The sequence below is a fragment of the Triticum aestivum genome, chromosome 3D, assembly GCF_018294505.1.
Source record: "Triticum aestivum cultivar Chinese Spring chromosome 3D, IWGSC CS RefSeq v2.1, whole genome shotgun sequence".
Lineage (NCBI taxonomy): Eukaryota > Viridiplantae > Streptophyta > Magnoliopsida > Poales > Poaceae > Triticum > Triticum aestivum.
The window spans coordinates 58,132,798-58,145,885 of record NC_057802.1 but is presented as its reverse complement, the minus strand read 5'-3'; positions in this window follow the sequence as shown (position 1 = coordinate 58,145,885).

The window sequence follows — 13,088 nt, the reverse complement described above, 5'->3', positions numbered from 1 at the left end:
AAACGAACTACACGATCTTGTGCTAGGCTCAGGATTGGGTCTTGTCCATCACATCATTCTCCTAATGATCTGATCCCGTTATCAACGACATCCAATGTCCATGGTCAGGAAACCGTAACCATCTATTGATCAACGAGCTAGTCAACTAGAGGCTTACTAGGGACATGGTGTTGTCTATGTATCCACACATGCATCTGAGTTTCCTATCAATACAATTCTAGCATGGATAATAAACGATTATCATGAACAAGGAAATTTAACAATAACCAATTTATTATTGCCTCTAGGGCATATTTCCAACAGTCTCCCACTTGCACTAGAGTCAATAATCTAGTTCACATCACCATGTGATTAACACTCACAGGTCACATCACCATGTGACCAACATCTAAAGAGTTTACTAGAGTCAACAATCTAGTTCACATCACTATGTGATTAACACTCAATGAGTTCTGGTTTGATCATGTTATGCTTGTGAGAGAGGTTATTAGTCAACAGGTCTGAACCTTTCAGATCCGTGTGTGCTTTACGAATATCTATTTCATCTTGTGGATGCTACCACGCGCTACTTGGAGCCATTTCAAATAACTGCTCTACTATACGAATCCGGTTTACTACAAAGAGTCATCCGGATTAGTGTCAAAGTTCGCATCGACGTAACCCTTTACGACGAACTCCTTTTCACCTCCATAATCGAGAAAATTCCTTAGTCCACTAGATACTAAGGATAAGTTCGACCGCTGTCATGTGACCCATTCCCGGATCACTATTGTACCCCTTTACCAACTCATGGCAAGGCACACTTCATGTGCGGTACACAGCATAGCATACTGTAGAGCCTACGTCTAAAGCATAGGGGACGACCTTCGTCCTTTCTCTCTCTTCTGCTGTGGTCAGGTGTTGAGTCTTACTCAATACTCACACCTTGTAACACAGCCAAGAACTCCTTCTTTGCTGATCTATTTTGAACTCCTTCAAAAACTTGTCACGGTATGTATTCATTTGAAAGTACTATTAAGCGGTTTTTGATCTATTCTTATAGATCTTGATGCTCAATGTTCAAGTAGCTTAATCCAGGTCTTCCTTTGAAAAAAAACTCCTTTCAAACAACCCTTTATGCTTTCCAGAAATTTTACATCATTTCGGATCAACAATATGTCATTCACATATACTTATCAGAAATGTTGTAGCGCTCCCACTCACTTTATTGTAAATACAAGTTTCTAACAAACTTTGTATAAACCCAAAATCTTTGATCATCTCATCAAAGCGTACATTCCAACTCCGAGATGCTTACTCCAGTCCTTAGAAGGATTGCTGGAGCTTTGCATACTTGTTAGCACCTTTCAGGATTGACAAAATCTTCTGGTTGTATCACATACAACCTTTCCTCAAGAAAATCGTCGAGGAAATAATGTTTTGACATCCTATCTGCAAGATTTCATAAATAATGCAGTAACTGCTAATATAATTCCAACAGACTCTTAGCATCGCTACGAGTGAGAAAATCTCATCGTAGTCAACTCCTTGAACTTGTCGAAAAACATCTTAACGACAAGCCGAGCTTTCTTAATGGTGACACTTACCATCTTTGTCTGTCTTCCTTTTAAAATCCATCTGCACCAACAGCCTTACGACCATCAAATACATGGATCCTCTCTCGGATTTTATGGCCTCGAGCCATTCGTCGGAATCCGGGCCCACCATCGCTTCTCCATAGCTCATAGGTTCATTGTTGTCTAGCAACATGACTTCCAAGACAGGATTACGTACCACTCTGAAGTAGCACGCATCCTCGTCGTTCTACGAGGTTTGGTAGTGACTTGATCTGAAGTTTCATGATCACTATCATAAGCTTCCACTTCAATTGGTGTAGGTGCCACAGGAACAACTTCTTGTGCCCTGCTACACACTAGTTGAAGTTATGGTTCAATAACCTCATCAAGTCTCCACCATCCTCCCACTCAATTCTTTCGAGAGAAACTTTTCCTCGAGAAAGGACTCGTTTCTATAAGCAATTACTTTTGCTTCCAGATCTGAAATAGGAGGTATACCCAACTGTTTTGGGTATTCTATGAAGATGCATTTATCCGCTTTGGGTTCGAGCTTATCAGCCTGAAACTTTTTCACATAAGCGTCGCAGCCCCAAACTTTTAAGAAACGACAGCTTCGGTTTCTCTAAACCATAGTTCATACGGTGTCGTCTCAACGGAATTGCGTGGTGCCCTATTTAAAGTGAATGCGGCTGTCTCTAATGCCTAACCCATAAACGATAGTTGTAGTTCGATAAGAGACATCATGGTATGCACCATATCCAATAGGGTGCAGTTATGATGTTCGGACACACCATCACACTGTGGTGTTCCAGGCGGTATAAATTGTGAAACACTTTCCACAATGTCTTAATTGTGTGCCAAACTTGTAACTCAGATACTCATCTCTATGATCATATCACAGACATTTTATCCTCTTGTCACGACGATCTTCAACTTCACTCTGAAATTACTTGAACCTTTCAATAATTCAGACTTGTGTTTCATCAAGTAAATACACACAGCATCTACTCAAATCATCTGTGAAGTAAGAACATAATGATATCCACTGCATGCCTCAGCACTCATTGAACCGCATACATCAAAATGTATTACTTCCAACAAGTTGCTCTCTTGTTCCATCTTACCGAAAACGAGGCCTTTCAGTCATCTTGCCCCTGTGGTATGATTTGCATGTCTCAAGTGATTCAAAATCAAGTGAGTCCAAATGATCCATCTGCATGGAGTTTCTTCATGCATATATACCAATAGACATGGTTCACATGTCTCAATCTTTTCAAAAACGAGTGAGTCCAAAGATCCATCTACATGGAGCTTCTTCATGCGTTCTATACCAATATGACTTCAAATGGCAGTGCCACAAGTATGTGGTATTATCATTACTATTTTATATCTTTTGGCACGAACATGTGTATCACGGCGATCGAGATTCATTTTAGGTGCAAGACCATTGAAGGTATTATTCAAATAAACAGAGTAACCATTATTCTCCTTAAATGAATAACCGTATTGCGATAAACATAATCCAATCATGTTTATGCTCAACGCAAACACCAAATAATTATTATTTAGGTTTAACACCAATCTCGATGGTAGAGGGAGCATGCGATGCTTGATCACATCAACCTTGGAAACACTTCCAACACATATCGTCATCTCACCTTTAGCTAGTCTCCGTTTATTCCGCAGCTTTTATTTCGAGTTACTAACACTTAGCAACCGAACCTGTATCTAATACCCTGGTGCTACTAGGAGTACTAGTAAAGTACACATTAATATAATGTATATCCAATATACTTCTGTCGACCTTGCCAGCCTTCTCATCTACGAAGTATCTAGGGTAGTTCTGCTTCAGTGACCGTTCCCCTCATTTCAGAAGCACTTAGTCTCGGGTTTGGGTTCAACCTTGGGTTTCTTCACTAGAGCAGCAAATGATTTGCTGTTTCATGAAGTATCCCTTTTGCCCTTGCCCTTCTAGAAACTAGTGGTTTTACTAACCATCAACAATTGATGCTCCTTCTTGATTTCTACTTTCGCGGTGTCAAACATCGCGAGTTGCTCAAGGATCATCTATCCTTGATATGTTATAGTTCATCACAAAGCTCTAATAGCTTGGTGGCAGTGACTATGGAGAACCATCACTATCTCATCTGGAAGATTAACTCCCACTCGATTCAAGCGATTGTGGTACTCAGACAATCTGAGCACATGCTCAACGATTGAGCTTTTCTCCCTTAGTTTGCAGGCTTAAGAAACTTGTCAGAGGTCTCATACCTCTTGATGTGGGCACTAGTCTGAAATCCCAATTTCAGTCTTCAGAACATCTCATATGTTCTGCGACGTTTCAAAACCGTCTTTGGTGCCACAATTCTAAACCGTTAGCATTACACACTGAACTATCACGTAGTCATCAAAACCTGTATGCCAGATGTTTCGCAACATCTACAGACGACGCTGAGGTTCAGCACACCGAGCGGTGCATTAAGGACATAAGCCTTCTGGCAATGAGGACAATCCTCAGTTTACGGACCCAGTCCGCAAAATTGCTACTATCAACTTTCAACTAAATTTTCTCTAGGAACATATCTTAACCAGTAGAACTAAAGCGTAAGCTATGACATAATATGCAAAGACCTTTTGACTATGTTCATGATAATTAATTTCATCTGATTATTTAATGAACTCCCACTCAGATAGACATCCCTCTAGTCATCTAAGTGATACATGATCCGAGTCAATCTAGGCCGTGTTCGATCATCACGTGAGACGGACTAGTCATCATCGGTGAACATCTCCATGTTGATCGTATCTACTATACGACTCATGTTCGACCTTTCGGTCTCTTGTGTTCCGAGGCCATGTCTGTACGTGCTAGGCTCGTCAAGTCAACCTAAGTGTTTCACATGTGTTCCGAGGCCATGTCTGTACATGCTAGGCTCGTCAACACCCGTTGTATTCGAACGTTAGAATCTATCACACCCGATCATCATGTGGTGCTTCGAAACAACGAACCTTCGCAACGGTGCACAGTTAGGGGGAACACGTCTCTTGAAATTTTAGTGAGGGATCATCTTATTTATGCTACCGTCGTTCTAAGCAAATAAGATGTAAACATGATAAACATCACATGCAAATCATAAAGTGACGTGATATGGCCAATATCATCTTGCGCCTTTTGATCTCCATCTTCGAGGCGCGGCATGATCACCTTCGTCACCGGCATGACACCATGATCTCCATCATTGTGTCTTCACGAAGTTGTCTCGCCAACTATTACTTCTACTACTATGGCTAATGGTTAGCAATAAAGTAAAGTAATTACATGGCGTTTTTCATTGACACGCAGGTCATACAATAAATTAAGACAACTCCTATGGCTCCTGCCGGTTGTCATACTCATCGACATGCAAGTCGTGATTCCTATTACAAGAACATGATCAATCTCATACATCACATATATCATTCATCACATCCTTTTGGCCATATCACATCACATAGCATACCCTGCAAAAACAAGTTAGACGTCCTCTAATTGTTGTTGCATGTTTTACGTGGCTGCTATGGGATTCTAGCAAGAACGTTTCTTACCTACGCAAAAGCCACAACGTGATATGCCAATTTCTATTTACCCTTCATAAGGACCCTTTTCATCGAATCCGATCCGACTAAAGTGGGAGAGACAGCACCCGCTAGCCACCTTATGCAACTAGTGCATGTCAGTCGGTGGAACCTGTCTCACATAAGAGTACGTGTAAGGTCGGTCCGGGCCGCTTCATCCCACGATGCCGCCGAATCAAGATAAGACTAGTAACGGCAAGTAAATTGACAAAATCGACGCCCACAACTACTTTGTGTTCTACTCGTGCATAGAAACTACGCATAGACCTAGCTCATGATGCCACTGTTGGGGAACGTAGCAGAAATTCAAAATTTTCTACGCATCACCAAGATCAATCTATGGAGTACTCTAGCAACGAGGGGAAGGGGAGTGCATCTACATACCCTTGTAGATCGCGAGCGGAAGCGTTCTAATGAACGGGGTTGATGGAGTCGTACTCGCCGTGATCCAAATCACCGATGACCGAGTGCCGAACGGACGGCACCTCCGCGTTCAACACACGTACGGAGCAGCGACGTCTCCTCCTTCTTGATCCAGCAAGGGGGAAGGAGAGGTTGATGGAGATCCAGCAGCACGACGGCGTGGTGGTGGAAGTAGCGGGATCCCGGCAGGGCTTCGCCAAGCACAAGCGGGACGGAGAGGTGTTGCAGGGGGAGAGGGAGGCGCCAGGGGCTGTGGTGCTGCTGCCCTCCCCCCCACTATATATAGGGACCCCTGGGGGGGGGGGCGCCGGCCCTGGGAGATCAGATCTCCAAGGGGGGGCGGCGGCCAAGGGGGAAGGGGGGGTGGCTTCCCCCCAAGCCAAGTGGGGCGCCCCCACCCCTAGGGTTTCCAACCCTAGGCGCAGGGGGAGGCCCAAGGGGGGGCGCCCCAGCCCACTAAGGGCTGGTTCCCTTCCCACTTCAGCCCATGGGGCCCTCCGGGATAGGTGGCCCCACCCGGTGGACCCCCGGGACCCTTCCGGTGGTCCCGGTACAATACCGATAACCCCCGAAACTTTCCCGGTGGCCGAAACTGGACTTCCCATATATAATTCTTCACCTCCGGACCATTCCGGAACTCCTCGTGACGTCCGGGATCTCATCCGGGATTCCGAACAACTTTCGGGTTTCCGCATACTAATATCTCTACAACCCTAGCGTCATCGAACCTTAAGTGTGTAGACCCTACGGGTTCGGGAACCATGCAGACATGACCGAGACGTTCTCCGGCCAATAACCAACAGCGGGATCTGGATACCCATGTTGGCTCCCACATGTTCCACGATGATCTCATCGGATGAACCACGATGTCGGGGATTCAATCAATCCCGTATACAATTCCCTTTGTCAATCGGTATGTTACTTGCCCGAGATTCGATCGTCGGTATCCCGATACCTTGTTCAATCTCGTTACCGGCAAGTCTCTTTACTCATTCCGTAACACATCATCCCGTGATCAACTCCTTGGTCACATTGTGCACATTATGATGATGTCCTACCGAGTGGGCCCAGAGATACCTCTCCGTTTACACGGAGTGACAAATCCCAGTCTCGATTCGTGCCAATCCAACAGACACTTTCGGAGATACCTGTAGTGCACCTTTATAGCCACCCAGTTACGTTGTGACGTTTGGTACACCCAAAGCATTCCTACGGTATCCGGGAGTTGCACAATCTCATGGTCTAAGGAAATGATACTTGACATTAGAAAAGCTCTTAGCAAACGAACTACACGATCTTGTGCTAGGCTCAGGATTGGGTCTTGTCCATCACATCATTCTCCTAATGATCTGATCCCGTTATCAACGACATCCAATGTCCATGGTCAGGAAACCGTAACCATCTATTGATCAACGAGCTAGTCAACTAGAGGCTTACTAGGGACATGGTGTTGTCTATGTATCCACACATGCATCTGAGTTTCCTATCAATACAATTCTAGCATGGATAATAAACGATTATCATGAACAAGGAAATATAACAATAACCAATTTATTATTGCCTCTAGGGCATATTTCCAACAAGGATCACCCACCACAACGCACCTCGCCACCCACATGGATGAAGCACACCTCCAACGCCATCCACCATGTTGCTCGCCGAAGAACCAACCTGTGTAGCCCGCCATCCCTGGTATTTGCCCCGAGATCGCCCACGTGCCACGTCTACAGCTTCCAGCCACCACAGGAGAGCATGAGAAGGCCACTCCTTCCCATACCAGGACAACTCCTCGCCCCGTGTCCACCGACAGCACCAAGCCCCACTCCGTCAGTCATCGATCGCCAACTGTAGCTGTAGCCATCAAGATCCAAATCAGACCACCCTGAGGGCCCAATCTAGAAGAGAACAACCTCACGAGTGCCCCCACCCTGCCTAGGCAAAGGGTGAGCCCCCAACGCCATATCCCGGGACACGGTGGATGGGGAGAGGCCGCAACCCATATGGTGGTGGATCCGCACCCCCGGCAGCGGCCAGAGCCCGCCAAACGTCCAGCCCGCCATCGTCGGCTCGCTCAGGCCCGGTTAGGGTTGGAGACAAGACTACAACTCGGACCAACGAAGCAGCAATAGTCCGAGGAGGATGGTGTCATGTCGGGAAGACCCGTACCACCGCCCGACCAAGCCGGCCGATGATTCGTCTCAAACACATCTATAATTTATAACTGCTTCATGGTATGCTTATATCACTTTGGCATAGTTTTAGCAGCAATTTTTATTATTTTTCTCAACGAACCTATTAACTCAATGCGCAGTGTCACTCATCGTTTTCTGCATGTTTTGGACTTTCAAGAAAATCAATTTTATGGAGCTAAAAAAATCTTGAAAATTCCAATAGCTTTTTTGTTGGGGAACGTAGTAATTTAAATTTTTTTCCTACGCACACACATGATCATGGTGATGCATAGCAACGAGAGGGGAGAGTGTTGTCCACGTACCCTCGTAGACCGAAAGCGGAAGCGTTAGCACAACGCGGTTGATGTAGTCGCACGTCTTCACGATCCGATCGATCCAAGTACCGAACGTACGGCACCTCCGAGTTCAGCACACGTTCAGCTCGATGACGTCCTGCGAACTCCGATCCAGCAGAGCTTCGCAGGAGAGTTCCGTCAGCACGACGGCGTGATGATGGTGATGATGATGCTACCGACGCAGGGCTTCGCCTAAGCACCACTACGATATGATCGAGGTGGATTATGGTGGAGGGGGCACCGCACACGGCTAAGAGATCAATGATCAATTGTTGTGTCTATGGGGTGCCCCTGTCCCCGTATATAAAGGAGCAAGGAAGGAGGAGGCCAGCCCTAGGAGGGCGCGCCAAGGGAGTAGGATTCCTACTCCTAGTAGGAGTAGGTTTCCTCCCTTCCTAGTCTAACTAGGAGAAGGGGGGAAAGGAGGGGAGGGGAGAAGGAAACGAGAGGGGGGCCGCGCCCCAAACCCCTTGTCCAATTCGGACTGGGCTTGGGAGGGGCGCGCGCCACCTCTTGGCTGCTGCCTCTCCTTCCCACTAAGGCCCATTAAGGCCCAATACTCCTCCCCGTATTCCCGTAACTCCCCGGTACTCCGAAAAATACCCGAATCACTCTGAACCTTTCCGATGTCCGAATATAGTCGTCCAATATATCGATCTTTACGTCTCGACCATTTCGAAACTCCTCGTCATGTCCCCGATCTCATCCGGGACTCCGAACTACCTTCGGTACATCAAAACACATAAACTCATATTACCGATTGTCACCGAACATTAAGCGTGCGGACCCTACGGGTTCGAGAACTATGTAGACATGACCGAGACACGTCTCCGGCCAATAACCAATAGTGGAACCTGGATGCTCATATTGGCTCCCACATATTCTACGAAGATCTTTATCGGTCAAACCGCATAACAACATACGTTGTTCCCTTTGTCACCGGTATGTTACTTGCCCGAGATTCGATCATCGGTATCTCAATACCTAGTTCAATCTCGTTACCGGCAAGTCTCTTTACTCGTTCTGTAATACATTATCCCGTAACTAACTCATTAGTTACAATGCTTGCAAGGCTTATAGTGATGTGCATTACCGAGAGGGCCTAGAGATACCTCTCCGACAATCGGAGTCACAAAACAAGTATCTTCGGAGACACCTGTAGAGCACCTTTATAATCACCCAGTTATGTTGTGACGTTTGGTAGCACACAAAGTGTTACTCCGGTAAACGGGAGTTGCATAATCTCATAGTCATAGGAACATGTATAAGTCATGAAGAAAGCAATAGCAACATACTAAACGATCAAGTGCTAAGCTAACGGAATGGGTCAAGTCAATCACATCATTCTCTAATGATGTGATCACGTTAATCAAATGACAACTCATGTCTATGGCTAGGAAACTTAACCATCTTTGATTCAACGAGCTAGTCAAGTAGAGGCATACTAGTGACACTATGTTTTGTCTATGTATTCACACATGTACTAAGTTTCCGGTTAATACAATTCTAGCATGAATCATAAACATTTATCATGAAATAAGGAAATAAATAATAACTTTATTATTGCCTCTAGGGCATATTTCCTTCAGTCTCCCACTTGCACTAGAGTCAATAATCTAGTTCACATCGCCATGTGATTTAATACCAATAGTTCACATCACTATGTGATTAACACCCATAGTTCACATCGTCATGTGACCAACACTCAAAGGGTTTACTAGAGTCAGTAATCTAGTTCACATCGCTATGTGATTAACACCCAAAGAGTACTAAGGTGTGATCATGTTTTGCTTGTGAGAGAAGTTTAGTCAACGGGTCTGCCAAATTCAGATCCGTATGTATTTTGCAAATTTCTATGTCTACAATGCTCTGCACGGAGCTACTTTAGCTAATTGCTCCCACTTTCAATATGTATCCAGATTGAGACTTAGAGTCATCTGGATCAGTGTCAAAAACTTGCATCGACGTAACCCTTTACGACGAACCTTTTGTCACCTCCATAATCGAGAAACATATCCTTATTCTATTAAGGATAATTTTGACCGCTGTCCAGTGATCTACTCCTAGATCACTATTGTACTCCCTTGCTAAACTCAGTGTAGGGTATACAATAGATCTGGTACACAGCATGACATACTTTATAGAACCTGTGGCTGAGGCATAGGGAATGACTTTCATTCTCTTTCTATCTTCTGCCATGGTCGGGCTTTGAGTCTTACTCAATTTCACACCTTGTAACACAGGCAAGAACTCTTTCTTTGACTGTTCCATTTTGAACTACTTCAAAATCTTGTCAAGGTATGTACTCATTGAAAAAACTTATCAAGCGTCTTGATCTATCTCTATAGATCTTGATGCTCAATATGTAAGCAGCTTCACCGAGGTCTTTATTTGAAAAACTCCTTTCAAATACTCCTTTATGCTTTCCAGAAAATTCTACATTATTTCCGATCAACAATATGTCATTCACATATGTTTATAAAAAATGTTGTAGTGCTCCCACTCACTTTTTGTAAATACAGGCTTCACCACAAGTCTGTATAAAACTATATGCTTTGATCAACTCATCAAAGCATATATTCCAACTCCGAGATGCTTGCACCAGTCCATAGATGGATCGCTGGAGCTTGCACATTTTGTTAGCACCTTTAGGATCGACAAAACCTTGTGGTTGCATCATATACAACTCTTCTTTAAGAACACATTAAGGAATGTAGTTTTGACATCCATTTGCCAGAGTTCATAAAATGTGGCAATTTGCTAACATGATTCGGACAGACTTAAGCATCGCTACGAGTGAGAAAATATCATCGTAGTCAATCCCTTGAACTTGTCGAAAACCTTTCGCAACAAGTCGAGCTTTATAGACAGTAACATTACCGTCAGCGTCTGTCTTCTTCTTGAAAATCCATTTATTCTCAATTGCTTGCCGATTATCGGGCAAGTCAACCAAAGTCCACACTTTGTTCTCATACATGGATCCCATCTCAGATTTCATGGCCTCAAGCCATTTTGCGGACTCTGGGCTCACCATCGCTTCTTCATAGTTCGTAGGTTCGTTATGGTCTAGTAACATGACCTCTAGAACAGGATTACCGTACCACTCTGGTGCAGATCTCACTCTGGTTGACCTACGAGGTTCGGTAGTAACTTGATCTGAAGCTTCATGATCATCATCATTAGCTTCCTCACTAATTGGTGTAGGTGTCACAGGAACCGGTTTCTGTGATGAACTACTTTTCAATAAGGGAGCAGGTACAGTTACCTCATCGAGTTCTACTTTCCTCCCACTCACTTCTTTCGAGAGAAACTCCTTCTCTAGAAAGGATCCATTTTTAGCAACGAATGTTTTGCCTTCGGATCTGTGATAGAAGGTGTACCCAACAGTTTCCTTTGGGTATCCTATGAAGACACATTTCTCCGATTTGGGTTTGAGCTTATCAGGATGAATTTTTTCACATAAGCATTGCAACCCCAAACTTTAAGAAACAACAACTTTGGTTTCTTGCCAAACCATAGTTCATATCATCTCAACGGATTTAGATGGTGCCCTACTTAACGTGAATGCAGTTGTCTCTAATGTATAACCCCAAAACAATAGTGGTAAATCGGTAAGAGACATCATAGATTGCACAATATCTAATAAAGTACGGTTACGATGTTCGGACACACCATTACTGTGGTGTTCCAGGCGGCATGAATTTGTGAAACTATTCCACATTGTTTTAATTGAAGACCAAACTCGTAACTCAATATTCATCTCCGCGATCAGATCGTAGAAACTTTATTTTCTTGTTACGATGATTTTACACTTCACTATGAAATTCTTGAACTTTTCAAAATTTTCAGACTTATGTTTCATCAAGTAGATATACCCATGTCTGCTCAAATCATCTGTGAAGGTCAGAAAATAACGATACCGCCGCGAGCCTCAACACTCATCGGACTGCATACATCAGTATGTATTATTTCCAACAAGTCTGTTGCTCGCTCCATTGTTCCGGAGAATGGAGTCTTAGTCATCTTGCCCATAAGGCATGGTTCGCAAGCATCAACTGATTCATAATCAAGTGATTCCAAAAGCCCATCAGCATGGATTTTCTTCATGTGCTTTACACCAATATGACCTAAACGGCAGTGCCACAAATAAGTTGCACTATCATTATTAACTTTGCATCTTTTGGCTTCAATGAATATGTGTATCACTACGATCGAGATCCAACAAACTATTTTCATTGGGTGTATGACTAGCGAAGGTTTTATTCATGTAAACAGAACAACAATTATTCTCTGACTTTAAATGAATAACCGTATTGCAATAAACATGATCAAATCATATTCATGCTCAACGCAAACGCCAAATAACATTTATTTAGGTTTAACACTAATCCCGAAAGTATAGGGAGTGTGCGATGATGATCATATCAATCTTGGAACCACTTCCAACACACATCGTCACTTTACCCTCAACTAGTCTTTGTTTATTCTGTAACTCCTGTTTCGAGTTACTAATTTTTAGCAACCGAACAAGTATCAAATACCCAGGGGCTACTATAAACACTAGTAAGGTACACATCAATAACCTGTATATCAAATATACCCTTGTTCACTTTGCCATCCTTCTTATCCACCAAATATTCAGGGCATTTCCGCTTCCAGTGACCATTTCCTTTGCAGTAGAAGCACTCAGTTTCAGACTTTAGTCTAGCTTTGGGCTTCTTCACGGAAGTGACAACTTGCTTGCCATTCTACATGAAGTTCCCTTTCTTTCCCTTTGCCCTTTTCTTGAAACTAGTGGTCTTGTTAATCATCAACACTTGATGCTCTTTCTTGATTTCTACCTTAATCGATTTCATCATCATGAAAAGCTCGGGAATCGTTTTCGTCATCCCTTGCATACTATAGTTCATCACGAAGTTCTACTAACTTGGTGATGGTGACTAGAGAATTCTGTCAATCACTATTTT